The following is a 22,693-nucleotide window of genomic DNA, read 5'->3' as shown; positions in this document are numbered from 1 at the left end:
ATGAACTATTGGGACTTTTCAAGATTAAAAAACTTTTGCACAGCAAAAGAAACAGTCAAGAGGGATCCCTGGGTGCCTCAGTGGTTTAGCGCCTGCCTTTGGCCCAGGGCACGATCCTGGAGTCCCGGGATTGAGTCCCGCATCAGACTCCCTGCGTGGAGCCGGCTTCTCCCTCTGCCTGTGTCTCTCTCTCTCTCTGTGTCTCTCCTGAATAAAAAATAAATAAAATCTTAAAAAAAAAAAGAAACAGTCAAGAAAACCAATCGTCAACTGACAGAACGGAAAAAGATATTTGCAAATGTCTTATAGATAAAGGGCTAATATTCAAAATCTGTAAAGAACTATCAAACTCAACACTGAAAGAATAATCCAATCAAGAAATGGGCAGAAGACATAAAATATTTCTCCAAAGAAGACATGCAAGTGGCCTACAGACACATGAAAAAATGCCTGACATCATTGGGGATCGGGAAAATACAAATCAAAACCACAATGAGGTACCACCTCACCCCAGTCAGAATGGCTAAAATTACTCAGGAAATGACAGATGTTGGTGAAGATACAGAGAAGGAGAATCCTCTTACACTGTTGGTGAGAATGCAAGCTAGTGAAGCCACCCTGGAAAACAGTGTGGAGGTTCCTTAAGATGTTGAAAATAGAGCTGCCCTACAACCTCGCAATTGCACTACTATGGATTTACCCCAAAATACAAATGTAGTGATCTGAAGGGGCATGTGAACCCCAATGTTTATAGCAGCAGTGTCCATAATAACCAAATTATGTAAAGAGCCCAGATGTCCATTGACATATTATGGATAAAGAAGATGTGGGGGACCCCTGGGTGGCTGGGATTCCTGGGTGGCTCAGCAGTTGAGCATCTGCCTTTGGCTCAGGGCATGATCCCAGGTCTTGGATTGAGTCCCACGTTAGGCTCCCTGCGAGGAGCCTGCTTCTGCCTCTGCCTTTGTCTCTTCCTCTCTGTGTGTGTCTCATAATAAATAAATCTTTAAAAAAAGATGTGATATATATATATATATATATATATATATACGCACACACACACAATGTAATACTACTCAGCCATTTGCAACAATGTGGATGGAACTAGAGGAAATTATTCTAAGTGAAATAAGTCCATCAAAGAAAGACAGTTACCATGTGATCTCACTTACATGTGGAATTTAAGTAACAGAACAGAGGTTCATGGGGGAATAGAGGGAAAAATAAAACAAGACAAAATCAGAGAGGGAGACAAATCTAAGAGACTCTTCTTTTTTTAAAGATTTTATTTATTCAACAGAGAGAGAAAGAGAGAACATGAGGGGGATGGTGGTGTAGGGCAGGGCAGAGGGAGAAGCAAACTTCCCGCTGAGTAGGAAGCCAGATGTAGGGCTCCATCCCAGGACCATGGGATCATTATCTGAGCAGACACTTAACCGGGTCACTGAGGTGCTCCATGAGACTCTTAATCATAGGAAACAAACTGAGGATTGCTGGAGGGGAAGGAGGTGGGGAGATAGGATAACTGGGTGATGGACATTAAGGGGGGCATGTTATCTAATGAGTACAAGATATTATGTAAGACTGATGAATCATTGAACTATACCTGTGAAACTAATAATACACTGTTAATTAATTGAATTTAAATTTTAAAAAATGCAGTATGAAATTCATTAAGGAATAGAAAAGCAGGTAACTCCCTACTATAACCTTAAGTTATGCAAGAAAGTGAAGGCAAGTACTGTTCAAACTACTTTTATTTTTATTTTTTTAAGAATTTGTTAGAGAGTGATCGATCATGTATGCACAAACTGGTTGGAAGGGAAGCACGGGGGAGGGAGAGAGATTCCTGAAGCAAACTCCCAGTGAGTGCAGAGCCTGATGTGTGGGACAATCCTAGGACCCTAGAACACCTGGGTGGTTCAGCGGTTAAGACGTCTGCCTTCAGCTTGGGGCGTGAACCTCGTGTCCCAGGATCCAGTCCTGCATTGGGCTTCCTGCAGGGAGCCTGCTTCTCCCTCTGCCTGTGTCTCTGCCTCTGTGTGTGTGTGCGTGTGTGTGAGTGTGTTTCTCATGCATAAATAAATAAAATCTTAAAAATAAAAAATCCTAGGACCTGAGATCATGATCTGAACTGAAATCAAGAGTTGGCACCTTGGGATCCCTGGGTGGGCCAGCGGTTTGGCGCCTGCCTTTGGCCCAGGGCGCGATCCTGGAGACCTGGAATCGAATCCCACGTCGGGCTCTCGGTGCATGGAGCCTGCTTCTCCCTCTGCCTATGTCTCTGCCTCTCTCTCTCTCTGTGTGACTATCATAAAAAAAAAAAAAAAAAAGAGTTGACACCTCAACAGCCTGAGCCACCCAAGTTCCCCTGTTCATACTAGTCTTAATAGTTTCCTTTTTCGGGATCCCTGGGTGGCGCAGCGGTTTGGCGCCTGCCTTTGGCCCAGGGCGCGATCCTGGAGACCCGGGATCGAATCCCACATCAGGCTCCTGGTGCATGGAGCCTGCTTCCCCCTCTGCCTATGTCTCTGCCTCTCTCTCTCTCTTTCTCTCTCTCTCTGTGACTATCATAAATAAATAAAACTTAAAAAAAATAGTTTCTTTTTTCAAAGAGGTAAGAAATCATTTTAATCTCATTAAAATATTAAATTTTAATGTACTAAATTAATACTGCTTTTTAAAAAGATTTTATTTAATTGTCTTGAAGATTCTATTTATTTATTCACGAGAGACACAGAGAAAGAGAGAGGCAGAGACACAGGCAGAGGGAGAAGCCGACTCCCGATATGGGACTCAATCCCAGTACTCCAGGATCATGCCCTGAGCCAAAGGCAGGCAGACACTCAACCACTGAGCCACACAAGCGTCCCAGATTTTATTTATTTATTTGAGAGAGAGAGAGTCTCAGAGCTTAAGCAGGGGAAGGGCAGGGGAGATGGACCAACAGATTCCCTGCTGAGTGCAGGGCCTGACCTCAGGGCTCAATCCCAGGATTCTGACCCAGATCATGACTTGCATGGAATTCAGATGCTTAACCAATTGAGCCACCCAGGCAACCCCCCAAAAATACTGGTTTTAATATTTTTTCATTTCCTTGTAAATTTATAGCCCACAGTAAAAGTTTTCTTTTTTTGACAAAAATATGTAAAGGTTATGGAACAATCATAATTTTTTCCATTAATTATTTAAAATCTTTATATGTTTTGGATTGAGCAGTCATTTTTTTTACTGTCCTGCCATCATTGTGCAAAGTGTAAATTACTTGTATATCTCAATTAAAACTGCTAAAAATTGGGGCACCTAGGTGGCTCAGCCTGTGGAGCTTCTGCCTTTGGCTCAGGTCATGATCCCAGGGTCCTGGAATCAAGCCCCATGTTGGGCTCCCTCCTCAGTGGGGAGTCTGCTTTTCCCTCTTCTTCTGCCTGCCCTTCCACTTGTGCACTCTGCCTCTCAAATAAATAAATAAAAATATTAAAAAACCGTGCTGAAAAGAAACTAGTAATAATTTAAAATTTTGATTTTAAATTTAATTGTATTCAGAAGCATCAGAAAGAAGTAAGAATATTAAGTATAAATCAAACAAAAATGTTTCATTCAGTTAAATTCAAAAGCTTTGAAAAAAAATTACAGCTACAAGTATAAAAACCATAGGATTATTTCAATATAAACAGAAAAAGCATCTGACAAAGTACAAATCCATTCATGATGAAAACCCTCAACAAAGTAGGTTTACAGGGAACATATCTCCACATAATAAAGTCCATATTTGTAAAACCTGCAGATAACATCACAGTCAATGGTGAAAAATTGTGAGCTTTTCTCTAAGATTGGGAACAAGACAAGGACATCCACTCTCATCACTTTTATCCAACTTAGTACTGGAAGTCCTAGCCACAAGATTATACACACAAAAGAACAAATAATGCATCCAAATTGATAAGGAAGAAGTAAAACTCACTATTTGAAGATGGCATGATACTATGTATAGAAAATCCTAAAGACTCCACCAAAAAACTACTAGAACTGATTAATGGATTCAGTAAAATCAATATACAGAAATCCATTGCATTTCTATATACTAATAATGAAAGAGCAGAAAAAGAAATTAAGAGAACAGTCCCATTTACAATTGCAACAAAAATAATAAAATGCCTAGGAATAAACTTAACCGAGGAGATGAAAGACCTATATTCCAAAAACCATAAAACACTGATGAAAGAAACTGAAGACAACACAAACAAATGGAAAGATATTCCATGCTCGTGGATTGGAAGAACAAACATTGTTAAAATGTCCATACTTCCCAAAGCAATCTACAGATTTAATGCAATCCCTATTAAAATACCACAACATTTTTCACAGAACTAGAACATATAATCTTAAAATTTGTATGGAACCACAAGAGACCTTGAAAAGCCAAAGCAATCTTGGAAAAGGCAGAACAACACTGGAGGTACCACAATCCCAGATATCAAGATCTACTGCAAACCTGTAGTAATCAAAATGCTATGGTACTTACACAGAAAGAGACACATAGACCAACAGAACAGAATAGAGAGCCCAGAAATAAACTCGCAATTATATGGTCTCGGACAAAGGAGGTGAGAATATGCAATGAGAAGAAGACAGTCTCTTCAACAAATGGTGTTGGGAAACCTAGGCAGCTGTGTGCAAAGGAATGAAACTGGACCACCTTCTCACATCATGCACGAAAATAAATTCAAAATGGATTAAGGATCTGAATGTGAGGCCTGAAATATAAAAACCCTAAAAGGTATCACAGGCAGTAACTTCTCTGATATGGGCTATAGCAGTATCTTTCTAGCTATGTCTCCTGAGGCCAGGGAGATAAAAGCAAAAATAAACTATTGGGACTACATCAAAATAATAAGTTTCTGCACAGCAAGGGAAACAACTAACAAAACTAAAAGACAATCTTTGGAATGGGAGAAGATATTTGCAAATAACATATTTTAGTATTCAAAATACATAAAGAACTTATACAACTTAATACCAAAAAAACCACAATAATTCAATTTTAAAAATGGACAGGAGACATGAGGAGATATTTTTCTAAAGAAGACATCCAGATATCAAGAGACACATGAAAAGATGTTCAACATCTCTAATCATCAGGGAAATGCAAATCAAAATCACAACGAGATGTCATGTCACACCATCAAAATGGCTAAAATGAAAAACACAAGAAATAACAGGTGTTGGTGAGAATGTAGAGAAAAAGAAACTCTTGTGCACTTTTGGTAGGAATGCAAACTGATGCAGCCACTGTGGGAAAACAGTATGGAGATTCCTCAAAAACTCAAAAATAAAAAAAAAAACCCTCAAAAATAGAACTGCCATATGTTCTAGTAATTTCACTCCTAGATATTTAACTCCAAAATAAGAAAATACTAATTCATATGGTATGAAGGTATATGCAACCCAAGTTTATTGTATCATCATTTACAGTAGCCAAATGTGGAAGCATTCCAAGTGTCCATCAGTAGTAGATAAACGGATAAAGAAGTGGTGTGTGTGTGTGCGTGTGTGTGTATGTGTATGAATATTAGCCATAAAAAAGAATGAAATTTTGACATTGCAACAACATGGATGGATCTAGAGAATATAATGCTAAGCAAAATAAGTCAGAGAAAGACAATTACCATATGGTTTCATTCATGTGGAATTTAAGAAACAAAACAAAACCACAAAAAAAGAGAAACCAAATAATAGACTCTTAACTATAGAGAACAAAACTGGTGATTACGAGAGGAGGTGGTGGATGGGGGAGCGATGGTTGAAATAGGTGAAGGAGATTAAGAATATGCTTCTCTTGATGAGCACTGAATAATGTATAGAATTTCTGAATTACTGTATTGTTCACCTGAAACTAATAACACTGTAAGTTAACTATATTGGAATTAAAATTTCTAAAAATAAATTTAAAATATTAAAAATTAAAATAAAAACTTTGAAAAAAAAGTAAAAATTAGCACAAAGAATCCCAAATAAAAAATATGTTTAAGGGAGTGCCTAGGTGACTGGGTCAGTGCATCAGGGGACTCCTCATCTCGAGGTTGTAAGTTCAAGCCTAAAAATCGATGTAAAGATTACTTAAAAATGAAATCTTACAAAATTATATGCTAAAAAATTTAAATATGTTAGGAAAGTTTTTATATGACTACTGAGATTTTGTTGTCTAAAGTTTCATTATATTTTTATATTTTTTATATGTTAAAGCCTTTAACTCTTGTTACTTGTGAATGAGTTTGATTTATTTAACAAATCAATCATTCAGTAAATAGAATGTTAGCTCTTAATAAATAGATTTGGTAAATTGGCCTGATCCCTAGTTGATTCCAACCACTTGGTTAAGTTCTATTTGATACTGGGAATTAAATGATAAGCTATACACACTCACAAACTCATATGTAAACAAATAGATATATATATTTCCTGCTATAAACTGAGAACCTGTATTTGACTTAGGTGTGCACAAGGAAGGTCTACAATAGCTTACGCCAAGCACCTTACATTAAGGTGAAAGAATAAAAAATAGTCATTAAACAATCTATGGAAAACATTACAGAAGAAGAGAAAATGAATGTTATCCCCCCAAATCAAAGAAAGAATATAACATTAAAAATTAGAAGAAAGTTTTATAAACATTTTTTATTTCTGCCTCAAGGTTAGAGAGTAATTATGATCTTGATAAAAGTTGAGCAGAAAACCTAAAGTACAAAAGAAAAACGTTAATATTGGATAAAAAAAAATCAAGTGGTATCAGGAAAGATTTCAAGGATAGTAAAATTCTGCTGATAGAATTTAAGTCTTTATTAGTGGCAGTATGTACCCACATGATCATAGAGACAAATCATTGATGTGATATTGAGTTTACGCTGTAAGCAGAGAAAAAGAAGAAAATATGCAAATGATAGTATTTTTTTTTAAACATACCTAACTTAGGTATGTTACAAAATAAGCAACTGGAAAATGAGCAAAAATCAAAAATATTTAATAATTTTTTTAAATCTAAGAATTCCAGTTAAATAAATCAGCCTAATCTAAGAATCAACAAAGAGAACCATTCTTAAATCTACCTAACAGTATTTTTTATTTTTAGATTTTATTTATTTATTCATGAAAAACACACAGAGAGAGAGGCAGAGACACAGGCAGGGGGAGAAGCAGGCTCCCTGCAGGGAGCTCGATGCAGAATTTGATCACACCCTGGGCTGAAGGCAGGCTCCAAACCGCTGAGCTACCCAGGGATCCCTGTATTTCTGAATTATAATAAGAATAAAGACTCAGAAGAGTCATGTTTCCAATAAGGAAATAAAATATAATTTCCACTATTTTTTTTAATTTCCACTAATTATTAAGAAATCTTGGGACACTTAGCTGGTTCAGTCAGTAGAGCATGGGACTCTCAATCTCATGATCGTGAGTTTGAGCCTCAAGTTGGGTGTAGAGATTACTTAAAAATAAAATCTTTTTTTAAAAGATATTATTTATTTATTTGGCAGAGAGCACAGGTAGGGAGAGCTGCAGGCAGAGGGAGAGAGAGAAGCGGGCTCCCTGCTGAGCAGAATTGGAGGAAAGAGGACATAGGGCTCAATCCTAGACCCTAGGATCATGACCTGAGTGGAAAGTGAAACGCTTAACCACTCAGCCACCTAGGTGCCCCAAAAATGAAGTCTCAAGAAAAAAAAAATCTTTATGTGTTTCAAGCTTATTTGAATGAGCTCAGCTTTCTTGCTAACAGTAAATTCCATGAGAAATAGAAACATTTAGGGAAGGGACACCTGGGTGGCTCAGCGGTTTAGCGCCACCTTCCACCCAGGGCCTGATCCTGGAGACCCAGGATCGAGTCCCACGCTGGGCTCCCTGCATGGAGCCTGCTTCTCCCTCTGCCTGTGTCTCTGCCTCTCTCTCTCTCTGTCTCTCATGAATAAATAACATCTTAAAAAAAAAAAAAAAGAAACATTCAGGGAAAAGATTAAGACTTTTCTATTTAAATGATTTGACTTTCATTTCTGAAAGGAGTATAAAGAAATTCTCAGATTTCCAAGGGCTTAGAAAAAAATACTTCCAAACCTCTGTAGGAAAAAAAAAATCTTTATAAAGACATGACTCCTTAACTGAAAGATGATATATTTTTTTAAGATTTTATTTATTTATTCATGAGAGACCGAGAGAGAGAGAGAGAGAGAGAGAGAGAGAGAGAGACATGGGCAAAGGGAGAAACAGGCTCCTCTCAGGGAGCCTGATGTGGGACTTGATGCCAGGACCCCAGGATCACACCCTGAGGGGAAAGTAGATGCTCAACCACCGAGCTCCCCCAGGCATCCCTCAAAGATGATTTTTAAAAATCTTTGTAAATGTCTGTAATGTCTTTGTTGTAAACCCAATTGTCAATTTGTAATCTTTATTTTACTCAGTTTATTAATGGTATTTGAAACAATTCAGTACTGTGTCCTCCATGAATATTTTTATTTGATGTTTACAACATTACTCTTGGTTTTTCATTCATTTCATGCCCCACCCCCTTAATTTCCTTCCTTGGTTTTTCTTTCTGTATCCAACTTCTAAGTATTGCAGTACCACAGGGCTTTAGCCTGTGTCAGTTACTCTTTGGTGATCTCAACCATTTCATATTTTAAATACTATCAACATTCTGTCACTCATTCATTATTTATATATATTTAAAGTAGGCTCAGCTTGGGATTTGAACTCACGACCCTGAGATCAATAGTTATATGCTTTACCAACAAAACCAGCCAGGCATCCCTACTATCAACACTTTAAATACTATAAGGAAGTAACTTCCAAATCTCTATCTCCAGCCTTGGACCTTTTCCCTAAACTCCAAACTTATATAGGCATTTTTGTACTTAACATCTTTTTACCTGAGTGTTTACTTAGCATCTGCAACTTAACAAGTTCAAAACCAATCCATTGATTTATACCAGATCCCAGCCCCTTTACCCAAAGCAAATGCTAACTTCAGTCTTTTAGTTCCCAAGGACAAATATCTATGGAGTCCTTATTTATTCCTGTCTCTTAGAGCTCATATGCAATCCACCAACAAATGTTTTTGACTTACCTTCAAAATCTATTCAGAATCGGAACCACTTTCTCCTACTTCAGTCACTACTGTCAGTTTTAAGTTTAGTATCATCATCCCATGGTTGGATTTTTTAGTAACCTCCTATGTGGTCTCCTAACTTCTATTGTTGTTCTGCTATAGTCTCTTCCAACACTGAAGCAAGAGAGGTCTTTTCCAAAGGTAAGTCAGATTATGTTATTTCTTTGCTCAAAACCACTCTGGTTTTCTAGTTAGGGTAAAATTCCAGTCTTTATATCATGGCTTCAAAGCCCTACAAAATATGACCTTATCTCTTGGTGCTCTTCTTGACCACATTGGCCTATTTCCTGTTCTTGAACAAATTAAATATTTGCAAATCTTGTTCCCTCTGTCTGGGAAGCTCTTCCCCTATATATTTACATGCCTTACTTCTTTTTAGGTTTTTGCTCGAATATCTTAGTGAGGCCATTTTTCACTATTCCTAGAACTTCTTATACATCTCACCTGTACTATTGTTTTTGTCCATAATACTTGTCATAGCCATATATAACAGGAGTCTGCAAATTATGGCCAGTGAGTTAAATCTCACATACCACTTGTTTTTGTACATAAAGTTTTTTCAGAAGGCAGGTATGCCTGCTTCTGCTTCTGCTTCTGCTTCTTCTGCTTCTTCTTTTTTTTTTTACATGTTGTCTGTGGCTGGGGTTTTTTTCCACTACTCTAGTAGAGTTGAGAGATTGCAACAGAGACACATGGCCCATAAAGCCTGAAACATTTGCTGTTTGCCCTTGATAGAAATTTGCTGACCTGGTATACACTGTGTATTTGCTTGTGTGTTTATAGACTGTCTCTCGCTACAAGGGAGAGGGCAGATTTACTTTTTTCACTGCTATATCCCTAGCACCTATACTAGTACCTGACATATAATAGGTGTTCAACAAATACTTCTGGAACAATTAAATGACTGAATGAAAGAAAAGACATGGCATGGTATAGTAGTTAAAGGATATATGACAAGATTTTAGTAGAAAGAAAATTTAAAAAAAAACGAAAGAAAAATTCTTCTAGATATAAGCTTTGTTATGTGTTATTACCATCTAAAAACAACATGCTTTCAGTTAAGTATATTCTCAATGAAAAGACATTTGTGTAAATACAGTAGAAAGAAAGGGCACCTGGGTGGCTCAGTTGGTTAAGTGTCTACCTTTGGCTTGGGTCATGATCCGGAGGTCCTGGGATTGAGCCCCACATTGGGCTCCCTGCTCAGCAAGGAGTCTACCTCTCCCTCTCCCTTTTTCTCTCGCTCTGGCTTGTGCTCTCTCTCCCTCAGTCTCTCTCAAATAAATAATCTTTAAAATAAATTTTAAAAAGAGAAAGTAGAGAGAGCTATCACTCTTCTGATACTTAATGAGAAAACAAGAAGGAAACCCCCCCAAAAAAACCCAAAATGTTCACCAGCAGTAACCAGAAATGAGAAATAGGATAGAATCCTATAAAATACATTTTTTAAAAGATTTTATTTATTTATTCATGAGAGACAGAGAGAGAGAGAGAGAGGCAGAGACACAGACAGAGGGAGAAGCAGGCTCTCCGCAGGGAGCCCGATGCAGGACTCGATGCGGACTCGATGCGGACTCGATCCGGGGTCTCCAGGATCACGCCCTGGGCTGCCCCTATAAAATACATATCAGAAGAAAGATAGAAACAGAAGATTTGCTGAAGCATAGTATGGTGCCCAAAATCACACCTTTCCAAAAGTTATCTTAATCTCAAGGTTAATGATGATCTTGAGATTCATCATTACTATACCTCTAATAGAGGATTAGATGAATAGTGTCTCCTTACATTTTTCCCTTTCTTGCAGAAATAGAAACAGCTCCTGGGAAGAAATGACTGCAAGGTGAAAAGTGAAGGATAGGGATGGTTTCTTCGCAGAAACAGAAGCTTCAAGAATCTGAATCCCAAAGGCTTTCTCCCTATGAGAATAAAGATAGGTTTCCTTCCCTAAATAGTTAAGGTGAACCTCAAAGAAAATCTCAATGAGCTCAACTTAATTCCTTCAACAAAAGTTGCACATAAAAGCTGCAACAAAAGCTCCAGCTGAGGGCATCTGGCTGGCTCAGTTAGTAGAGCATGTGACTCTTGATCTTGTGGTCATGAGTTTGAGCCCCCACATTAGGTGTGGAGATTACTTTAAAAAAGAAAAAAGAAAAAAGCTCCATCTGAATTGTCTCCTTCTCCTTATAGCTTAGCCATGCTAAGTAGCTCACAGTTTGTAAATTTCTTTTTTCCATTTTAAAAGATACAGCTTATATTACCTTGTTTCCAGATGATTTTTATCATTTGTTTTGCGTCGTGGAGGATAATTTTTCTCTTTTTGATTGCCTCTCTTTGGTGAAGATGGGAAAGATGGAGAAAGGTTATAAATATATAGGGGGAAAGTGTAAGGTTATAAAAAGTAATTGGAATTCATTCAGGCTAGGGATATTTTAATGTCATTGACTCTAAAAAAAAACTAATGACATTTTTGGTAAACAATTCTGGTAAAATAGTAAAAGCTTCCCAGAATAAACACAAAATTTTGCTTTCCAGTATTTGTGTTTCTAAAAGTGGAAAAGACACTAATGCTAAGGAAGTATTAATTCAGCGTTGTACTTCTCAGAGCAAAAAGCAGTTCTAAACCATACAGTTGCCAAATTTATTAAGCCAGAGGCAAAATAATAAATATTATGCCTGGGAATAAGTCAGAATCAACTATTGGCAAAATTCCTTTAATGTGATACATTTGGACACTATAATATCAATGATATACAGTATGAAAACACAGTTACTATTAACATGTGCATGCTAATAGATACTGGACTTTATAGTTGGATGAAACCTTTAATGTGAAGAGTAAGAATGAACTTTTAACCTTTTGTGCCTTTTATGAAAATGAAGTGCTTGACAACTTTTTTTAATCATAGAAAAACCATGATAAAGGGGAAGAAATTTTTAAAATTTGGATCATAATTATTTTGTGAGCCAAAAAATTTTCTGGAAAAAGTGTGTTGGAATCTATGTTGATGGAATAAAAGCTATTGGATAAGAAACAACATTACTAGTTAAAGAATTAATACCTGAATATTATTTATTATTTCTCATATTGCATTATTCCCAGGACTCAATTAATCTGTAAATAATATAGACTTATCTGATTCAGTTTTTATTTTTATTTGTTTTTTTTTAAGTAAGCTCCATTCGCAGCATGTGGCTTGAACTCACCACTCTGAGATCAAGAGTCACACACTACCAACCGAGCCAGCCAGGTGCCCCAAAATAATAATCTTCTAATATTTGAAAACTATTAACAAGTTAGCAAGAAGTTACTCATATCACTGATGAAAAAGTAAAGTTTCTTTTTTCATTTTCATCTAACTCATTTACTTAAAAGTATCAATGGCCATTTATGTCAGAACTACATTCTTAAACAATTTCAACTATAGGTTATCTGCAGATAGGGTTACAGACACAAGAATTTGGTAAAATCAACTGAAGCATTCTGTGAGAATCAACTTGTTATATGGATTTTGCCATACAGTATTTTATATTTTATTATTATTTGAAATTTATTAAAAAAAAAATCCCAGATTTACTACCATACCTCTCTGTTAGGGAAGACCACAATTGCTAGGCCTCAAGGAATGCACCATCCCACTGAGAGATGTCAATACCCTAAAATATCTGGTACAATGTGATAAACACTCTAACAAAGGTATTCAAAGTAAAATGAGTATGCATTAGATTATTTTTTCTGGGTGGAGATGAGTGAATAAAGATATATATGACTCAGTCTCATAATGATTAAGCCTTCTTTGCATTATTATTTGTCTTGATATATTATTTTCAGTATTAAACTTTTTAATAATTTTGCCCTGGAGAGTTTCAAACTATTCAAGGTACTGACACATGCCATTTGGGCAAGCCCTCTGAAATCACAGAAGTGTGGGTCAGGAAGAAATACGTATTTTTTAAGATTTATGTATTTATTTTTAAGAGAGGGAGAGTATGGAGGAGCAGAGAGAGACAGGGACAAGCAGACCCTGTGCTAAGTGCAACACCCAATGTGGGGCTCGATCTCATGACTCTGAGGTCCTGATCTGAGCCAAAATCAAGAGTCAGATGCTTAACCAACTGAGCCACCCAGGTGCCCCAGGAAAAAATATTTTAATCTCATATCTGATTTAAAAAATTCATGTGGCTACTGTCCCAGTTTATAGTCAACATGTTTCAAGTTGGAAAACAAGAGTTTTATATTCGCTACTCAATTATTTTCACAATATTTTGAAAAATACATACTCAGTGACCCAATTTAATTCCTAAGCACAATTTTCACTACTTCCTTTAAAAACTGGATCAAGGATTGCCTAGCTGGCTCAATTGGTAGAGCATATGACTCTTGATCTCTTAGTACAGGCCCATAATATTTTTAAATTTCCTTTGTAAAAAAATTAAATCTAATGTTGAAATTATTTAATACACACACAAAAACAGATATATATCAGTATATATTGCAACACAATTTCAAATTAGGTCTCTAAGTTACATTTGATATGTTGAGTAAATTACTAATTTGTTTCCTTTATTTATCAGTTTTCAAAATTATGTGTTAGTTTCCTAGCATCCTTCATGAAAAATGAAGTTTTTAAAAAAGTATCATTATAAATGTAATTTTTTAAAGATTTAGTTATTTCTTCATGAGAGACACAGAGAGAGAGAGAGAGGCAGAGACATAGGCAGAGGGAGAAGCAGGCTCTCCGCAGGACCCTGATGTAGGATTCGATCCCAGATCCCGGGATCATGACCTGAGCCAAAGGCAGCCACCCAATCACTGAGCCACCCAGGCATCCCTCATTATAAATTTATATATTAAGCCATATTTATGTTTCAGGTGTCTGGGTGGTTTGGTTGGTGAAGCGTCTTACTCTTGATTTTAACTTGGGTCATGATCTCAGGGTTGTGAGAACAAGCCCCAAGTTGAGCTCTTTGCTGAGCAAGGAGCCTGCTTAAGATTCTCTTTCTCCCTCTCTCTCTCTGCCTCTCCCCATTTCCTCTCTGGAAGAAAAAAAGGGGGGTATATTTATGTTTCAATCCATTGTGGTTAGTCTTAACAATGTTCAGATTGTCCCATTTTTGACCAGTGGGAGTCACTTCAGGTTGTCCTCTTCCAATTTGTTCTCCAGCCCTTTAATGTGATGCTAGTAATCTTGAGTTTTGTGTGCGTTTGTGCTTTTATTTGTTTTGTTTTGTTTTAAGATTTTATTCTTTAATGAGAGACACAGAGAGAGGCAGACACAGGCAGAGGGAGAAGCAGGCTCCGTGCAGGGAGCCGGACGTGGAACTCAATCCCAGTCACACCCTGGGCTGAAGTTGATACTAAACCGCTGAGCCACCTGGGCTGCCCTTGGCTTTTCTTTGAGAACAAGAGAGAAGAGAGTAGTGGGAAGGGCAAAGGAAGAAGGGGCGAGAATCTTAAGCAGACTCCACGCTGAGTGTGGGAGCCCCTTTCAGGACTGGGCCTCACAACTCTGAGATCAGGACCTGAGCTGAAATCAAGAGTCAGGTGCTTATACAAATGAGCCACCCAGGCACCCAATAATCTTGATAGTTTTCATGCTTAATGGTATAATAGGGTATTCTAGGCTTCTCTTGGACATTTCCTATCCCAAACCTGGAGTCAGCACTGAGATCAAGGAATTCTTTTTAAGGGCAAATGGTGTTTAGAAATCATAATATGAATACATAGGTGTGTGCTTGTTGCTTACTGCAATGGTTCCTTTCTCTTAGACTTTTTTTTTTTTTTTCTCTTAGACTTTTATAGTGGGCAGAGTGATGAGTTCATTCATACATCTTTTTTTTTTTTAATTTTTATTTATTTATGATAGTTACAGAGAGAGAGAGAGAGAGGCAGAGACACAGGCAGAGGGAGAAGCAGGCTCCATGCACCGGGAGCCCGATGTGGGATTTGATCCCGGGTCTCCAGGATCACGCCCTGGGCCAAAGGCAGGCGCCAAACCGCTGCGCCACCAGGGATCCCCATTCATACATCTAATTCAGGATCAGAGTTCAAATTTAGGATCAGAGAGTTTTTTATATAACTCATTCATTTTATATCTGTTTCTTTTTTGTTCCATAGCAAAAATTAATTTTTAAAAATACCATCTTTGGGGATCCCTGGGTGGCGCAGCGGTTTGGCGCCTGCCTTTGGCCCAGGGCGCGATCCTGGAGACCCGGGATCGAATCCCACGTCGGGCTCCCGGTGCATGGAGCCTGCTTCTCCCTCTGCCTATGTCTCTGCCTCTCTCTCTCTCTCTCTCTGTGACTATCATAAATAAATAAAAAATTAAAAAAAAATACCATCTTTGGGGCACCTGCATATCTCAGTCAGTTAAGTGTCTGCCTTTGCCTCAGGTCATGATCCTAGAGTCCTGATCCAAGGCTCCTGGGATCAAGCCCTGTGTTGGGCTCTCTGCTCAGCGGGGAGCCTGCTTCTCCCTCTGCCCCTCCCCCTGCTTGTGCTTTCTCTTTCTTTCAAATAAATAAAATCTTTAAAAAAATAAAAACACCAACTTTGCTCTTTGCTAAACATCCATTTCCTTTTTTTCTTCCACCTTGTTTTTTGTTGGTTTTTTTTTTTTTTTAAGATTTATTTATTTATTCATGAGAAACACAGACAGAGAGAGGCAGAGGGAGAAGCAGGCCTCTTGCAGGGAGCCTGATGCAGGACTCAGTCCCGGATTCCGGGATCATGAACTGAGCCGAAGGCAGGCACCCAGCTGCTTAGCCACCCAGGTGTCCCAACCTTGCTTTTTTTTTTTTTTTTCTGAACTTAATATATACTGTAGTTGTGAAATACTTCATAATATATACATTCCTCATTCATTTTTAAAAATTGCATAGTACTCCACTCTGTTCATGTACCCTACTTTATTCAACTATTTCCCTATGAACATTTGGGTTATTTCCAAACTTAAGCTGTAATAAAATGCTTCAGTGGGTGAGAAATAGTATCTCAATGATTCTTAATTCTCATTTCCCTTAGCAGGGTTGAGAATATTTCTGTTTCAGGGCCATTTGCCTTTATTTTTCTGTAAAATGTCTGTTCAGGGTGTTGGTCTTGCATTCAATTTTTTAAAAAGATTTTATTTATTCATGAGAGACACAGAGAGGCAGAAACACAGGCAGAGGGAGAAGCAGGCTCCCCACGGGGAGCCAGATGTGGGACTTGATCCCAGGACCCCAGGATCAAGACCTGAGCCAAAGGAAGATGCTCAACCACTGAGCCACTCAGGCATCCCTCTTATTCAATTTCAGATACTCTTTATATTTAGGGTCATGGGGGATCCCTAGGTGGCTCAGCGGTTTGGAGCCTGCCTTTTTTGGCCCAGGGTGTGATCCTGGAGTCCCAAGATCGAGTACTATGTCGGGCTCCCTTCGTGGAGCCTACTTTTTCCTCTGCCTGTATCTCTGCCTCTCTCTCTTTCTGTCTCTCATGAATAAATAAATCTTAAAAAAATATAGGGTCATGGAATTGTCTCATATAAGTTATATTTTTTGAGTCCCTCATTTGTCATTGTATTTTGCTTGTGGTATTTTTTTCTTTTTTTTGCCACATAAAACCTTTTTTTTGAAGTGCCATGTAAAATGTTTTTAGTTTTATGTATTTGAATGCATTTTATGTATTGCCAGTATTTCACATTATTGCATCCAATTTTGACCATTGCTAGGAATGTTTTCCCTACTCTACAATTATAGAGGAATTTACCCGTAAATTCTCCTAGTACTTGTGTAGATCAAATTTTGACATTTAAATATCTGTTCTTTTTATTATTTATTTATTTTAAAGATTTTATTTATTTATTTGACAAAGAGAGAGGGAAGAAGAGATTAAAAGCAGGGGAACAGCAGGGAGAGAGGCAGAAGCAGGGTCTCTGCTGAGCAGGGAGACTGATGTGGGACTTGGTCCCAGGACTCAAGGATCATGACCTGAGCCAAAGGCAGACGCTTAACAGACTGAGCCATTCAGATGCCCCAAATATCTGTTCTTTTTAAAATTTATCCTTACAGATCCAAATTCATCTCTTATGACTACCTCGATCTCCACACCACAACACTTATTAAAAAGTCCATTTTTTCCTCACTGCTTTGAGATACAGCTTTTATCTATGTGAAATTTCCATATGTACTTGGGTCAGTTTCTCACATTTCTATTATATTTCATTGATCTTTTTCTCAGATACCAATGCCAACTATAAATTATAAGGGCTATATATATATATATATATATATATATATGTAGTGTATTTTAATATCTGATATGAAATCTCCCTACACATTTTTAAAAATTGTTTTTCATTTTTAAGATTTTATTTATTTTTGAGAAAATGCAAAAGAGAGCACAAGCAGAGGGAGCAGCAGAGGGAGAGAGAGAGAACCAGACTCCTCACTGAGCAGGGAGCCCGACGTGGAACTCGATCCTGGGACCCTGGGATCATGATCTGAGCCAAAGGCAGACGTTTAACTGCACCACCCAGGCACCCTCCCCACACACTTTTAATGCTCTTCCTTTTCAGGGCTTTTTTTTTTTTTTTAATTTCAAATGAATTTGTAATCAATTTTATGCTTATAACAGTTCTAAGGCAGGAGTGCTTATCTGAAGTACTGCATTGAGTTTTTTAGAAAATGGAAAAGATACTTGGTTTTCACCCCAGACCTACTGAATCTCTGAATATTGGGCCTGAGTATGTATATTTTTAGAAACCTTTCCAGTGGATTCTGACAATCCCATTAAAAATGACCTTATATTATAAAGGATAAATTTAAGTTCTAATTCATGATTATTTTATAATTTATTTTCTCTTACATATGCTGGATCTTACTTAATGACTCCAGCATTTATCCATTTTTTTAAGCCAGAAATCCCTCATCTTCCTTCAGTCCTTCTCTCCCTTAAGTCTGTTTTCTGTTGGTCACCAAATCCACATTTTACCTCAAAAACATCTGTCTTGAAATCTCCAATTCCATTCATGGAGTGTTAAGCATTCTGGTTGTACTACAGTCTGTCATTTGCTCCGCCTACACAGTTGTTGGTCCCTAAAAACAAAGTTGATTATGTCACTCCTAGCTGACCTTTGTTGGCTCTCAGAATAAATTCAGCCCCCTTACCATGGTACCTTTGGCTTTCACTGGGAGGTCCCACCGTCCTTGTCCTTCCTCATCCCGGGTACCCCATACCATATTCCTGTTGCGGTGAACTTCTCACTAATGGATGGACACCAAACTTGGTAGCTCTTTGTATTTAAACTTAGTTTCTTTTACTTAGGATCTGCCCCTCCCATGCCTTGCTTTCAGTATTTGAGATGCAGTTCAAGTGATATTACTTTGATAAAGCTTTTTTTTTTTTTAACTCACAGTCAGATATAGTTGCCCCATCCTCTTTATTGTACAATACTTTTTGTATCTTTATAATGTGATTTATGTGAGTCTCTAATCTCCCAGAAATTTCACACTTTCAACATCAACCAGAATGTGAGCTTTTCATGTTTTTCCAGTCTCTAGCAAAGTGCATAGCATATAGGGAGCACTCAAATGTTTGTTCAATGAATGAAAACAAATAACTCTTCATTAGTTTGTACTGATTGAAACTGAAACAAGCTATGACAGTGGCCAGCTTGTTCTACTATTGAGATCTCTCATTCTTTAGGCTTTTTGAATCAGCCTTCTTAGACTTTGTTCTCTGTAAATGTCAATTCCTTACTTTTTGAAGATCCATGTATAATACCTATAGGAATAAATTAGATACTTAACCATCTTTATTTCTATATCTACCTATGTGAAAAGTTCTGTCTTGGTCTAAAAATAGATGCTGCTTTACAGAAGAAAGTGCAACAATTTACATATAGTAGTGGCATAATTAGCATGGATAGGTATTTATCATAAATAGAATTTCAGAAATAATTACCAGTAATATTAGAAAAGAGGTTTGATTGTTAAATTCTTTTGCAATTCTGAAGATGAAGTACTAATTCAGATGATGATCTTAGGTAGAGACCTAAGTGCTACTGGACCAAATTATTTTATAACTGAATATCCCCCTACCCTTCAACTCTATGACTGTGCTGTAATCTATGAAACAATCAAATGTGATAACATAAAAAAGGGATGGAATCATATTAAAAATAATTAAAGCACAACTTCATAGAGAGTATCAAATACTGGAATAATCCAGTTTTAAATTTCTAGTATACCATTTTAAAAAAAAATAGTTTTAAAGGTATTAATTGGATAATTAATATATTTAAACTACAAAATAGCCCCAAATTATTTTAAACATATATTTAAATATACAAGTTGAAGCTTTTTATTGAAATTTAGAAATTCATCTTATGAATTTAGATATTAATCTGTTTTTCATTTATCAACTACTTTGTTAATTGATTTCTATTTAACTCCAAAAATATTTTCCAAATCATATAATAAATATATATAGTCTTGATAATAAAATATACTTTTAAAATATTTTAAAGACAGTAAAATCAAGTTCTTTATCATCACTACTCTTATCTTTTATTCCAACATTTTGACAACACTGAGTCTTATTTTGTATAAGCTACTTCATCGTTCAACCGAGGAAAAGATAACTCTGTGTTGTATGTGGCTGCAACTTGAAACTATACATACATACTCTTAAAAACATTTTTTGGATTATGGTTTTAAAATCAACCAGAGGAATGATAGGAATTTTTGATATGAGTTTTTATTTTTATGTAAGTTAATCTCTTTTATTACCAATGTACCAGTGTTTTCTGTTGATTAGGCATATATTCAAAATTTAATAAATGAATTTTTTGTTAAATTTTTTCCCCACAGGTTCCTTCTCTAAAAATAAGCAATATAAACTATGCATCCTTATGAGACCTAGTGTTTGGAAAAACAAAGTGCCATCTTCAACTCAGTATCATTTCAAAATACTATTGGAACCTAAAATTGAACTCTATTTTGCTGAACTCTATTTTGTTTGAAGTATTTAAGTATCCTTAGTTACCAAAATTACTCAAGGGTGCCTTTTAACTTTATTTCAAGAGAAAGCTTTAAGAGAATTCCGTATAAAAATTGAGGCAACTTGAATCTAGCCCTTTAAAAAATTTTTTTTTCAAAGTTGAATACTTTCTCAATAATGCCAGTGAGTAAACTGTCAGAAATGGATTGTTTGAAACATTAATATTATAATCCTTTATATATAGAAATATCAGTGAGTTGCCTTGTTTATTTCCAAATATATTAAAATATGTTTGAATAATGACCACTATTATTTAAAATTCATGAACTTTTTTGTTAATTGTTTTGGCTGGAATATCTAAATGCTGGCATTCACACTTATATTTTAATCTATATTTTTCTTCTGTAACATTATTGGTAAATTTTGAGATTGTGGAACTCTTGACCCAGTCATACATGTACAGAGCTTGGCCTCTGAGTTAATTAAATATGAGTTAATAATATATTATAAGGAAATTATTGTCCTTATTACAGTTATTAGGTAGTTACTCAAATTATAGCTTCAAAGGAATGCAGAGCATGGAAAACTCAGGATTAAATTATGCATTTGAACCTTAGGCCAGCTTTTACTGTAGAGACAGTTTTCTGCTAAGAGAGAAATTGTATGTCATTGAAATTAAATGCTTTTCTGGGGATGGAAGGTTCCAGTTTTTAATGAAATTACTGAGTGTGGTGTAGTGAAATGATTAAAATCTGTATTCCGGGAATGTGGCAGGGAAAAAAAATCAATAAGTGCTAGCGCAGCTTTGCTGCTCAATGTGAATCCTGAGAACGAAATAAACTACTACAAAAATAATAATTAAAAACATATCAGCACATTAATTTATTTAGCATCAGTCTCCTGAGACATCATCTTCACTAATTTTTAGCATACATTTTACTGTGTAATGAGCAGCCTTTTTTTCAAATATCCCTATTAGACAGGCAGTATTTCTGCCCTTCCCCCAGTGCTCCTGCATTGCAATCATTGTACTTGCACTTATTATGTTACAAATGACCGAGGTAAGGCTGACATTCTCAGTGCATGCAAAAAGACCTAGTCTGCCAAGCTTTTTTTTCCCCCCTAATGAAGCAGCTTTGTGAAATCTCCCCATGTGTTAATACTAATGAAGATCCTCCAGCACAATTAAAATCACAGCCAGTGGCTGAAGAGGAAACATAAAACAATAGCATCTTTTAAGATACATTTATCCACAAATGTATGTACAAAATATACATATATGGTCAAATTATTCTTCTGTAGCTTGCCTTTCACTTGCTCTTCATCCTGAAAATTAATTCCTGCAATTTTTAATTATATAAACTTGGAGACTTTAATGTGTTCGGGGGCGGGGGGGGGGGTTAAAAAAAACACTACCTCAATGAAAAAAATTAAATTATATATATTCTTGTGTAATAAAGCATTAACCAAAGTTAAGATTTTTTTTTTAAATCATTTTTAAGAAGCTATGGGGTGGTAATACCCAGGAAGGAATAGGGCGTACTTCACCTTTATTTTAACTTTATTGATTTCAGGATGTTGGTATGGGGGAGGGGGGGCGAGGGAGAAATGTAAGGGTAAACAACAGAAAGTTGGGAGATTCTGGGGGTAGACAAAACGCATACCTCCTGTGCAGTTTAAGTATGAGGCAATGAAGTACCAGTCTTGATTTCTAAAAGTGTTCAATTCCTACAGTTGGCTACCCACCCCCCTTTTTTACTTCAAAAATTGGAGGGAAAAACTACAATTGAGATTACCTTTTACAGTTTTAGCTTGTAACTTTAAAACGATTTGCTGTCTTCACGTGTTTTATTTGAATTTTAATTCAGTGTATCAACACCACAGCTAGTTTAACTTGCCAGTGTTTGGTCAGTAGCGTTTTATCCCGGGACCATCTTGCGTCCTGATTTTTATTTTGAGTTCCAAACATCCACGAATTCTTGGCACGTTAATTTAGTTGGTTTACAGACTTAACCGAATTCTGGGTTCACGGACCTAAAGGTTTAAGTGGAAATGGTTAATGTCTGCTCCTTCATGTGCAGTTTACGGTTTTTAAAATTGGGTGTCCGATCCTATGTTCTGTCCTAGTTTGGGAAGAAGAAAAAAATTAAGTTTCTTAACTTTTTCCTGGGACAAGGAACGGTTGCAAACTCAAAGCTGCAGTATTCTTGGGAGGAAGAAGCCGCCCCCCTCCCTCCCCGGCTCCTTTAGGAGCTGATAGGTCATTTATTATTGGAACTGAAATGGTATAAACAATTCTCTCTCTTTTTCCCCTTGTTAACAGCAACTTTCATTGTTAGAGAGAGGAGAGAGAGAGAAGCCTTGTTGGTTGACGTCACTTGGTTCATGAAGCCTTCGCCTAGAAGTGAAGCTGCTGAACAAACCTTGAGAAGAATCCTCTCCTGCTTCCATCTGCGGCCGGATAGGAGCTAAGCAGGGCGGCGGCGGCGGCGGCGGCGGCGGCGGCGGCGGCGGCGGCGGCGGCGGCGGCGGGTCGGGCCGGGCCGGGCTGGGCCGGGCCGGGC

At 37.0% G+C, this 22,693-nt stretch overlaps 1 long non-coding RNA gene across 2 annotated transcripts; it reads right to left on the bottom strand.

The window, feature by feature from the left end:
• Nucleotides 1-2,249: 2,249 nt before the first annotated feature.
• LOC102155667 lies at nucleotides 2,250-22,650 on the bottom strand. 2 transcript variants are annotated; one of them, XR_005384586.1, is made up of 4 exons: nucleotides 22,553-22,650; nucleotides 21,926-22,163; nucleotides 18,120-18,223; nucleotides 2,250-2,308 (listed from the first exon to the last, which is right to left on the bottom strand). It is a non-coding gene; the product is annotated as an uncharacterized LOC102155667 (long non-coding RNA). The 2 variants fall into 2 exon arrangements; XR_005384585.1 differs by lacking the exon at nucleotides 2,250-2,308 and having other exon boundaries at nucleotides 17,961-18,223.
• Nucleotides 22,651-22,693: the final 43 nt, after the last annotated feature.

Source organism: Canis lupus, chromosome 36 (assembly GCF_011100685.1).
Source record: "Canis lupus familiaris isolate Mischka breed German Shepherd chromosome 36, alternate assembly UU_Cfam_GSD_1.0, whole genome shotgun sequence".
Lineage (NCBI taxonomy): Eukaryota > Metazoa > Chordata > Mammalia > Carnivora > Canidae > Canis > Canis lupus.
This window is presented reverse-complemented; position numbering and strand designations above follow the sequence as displayed.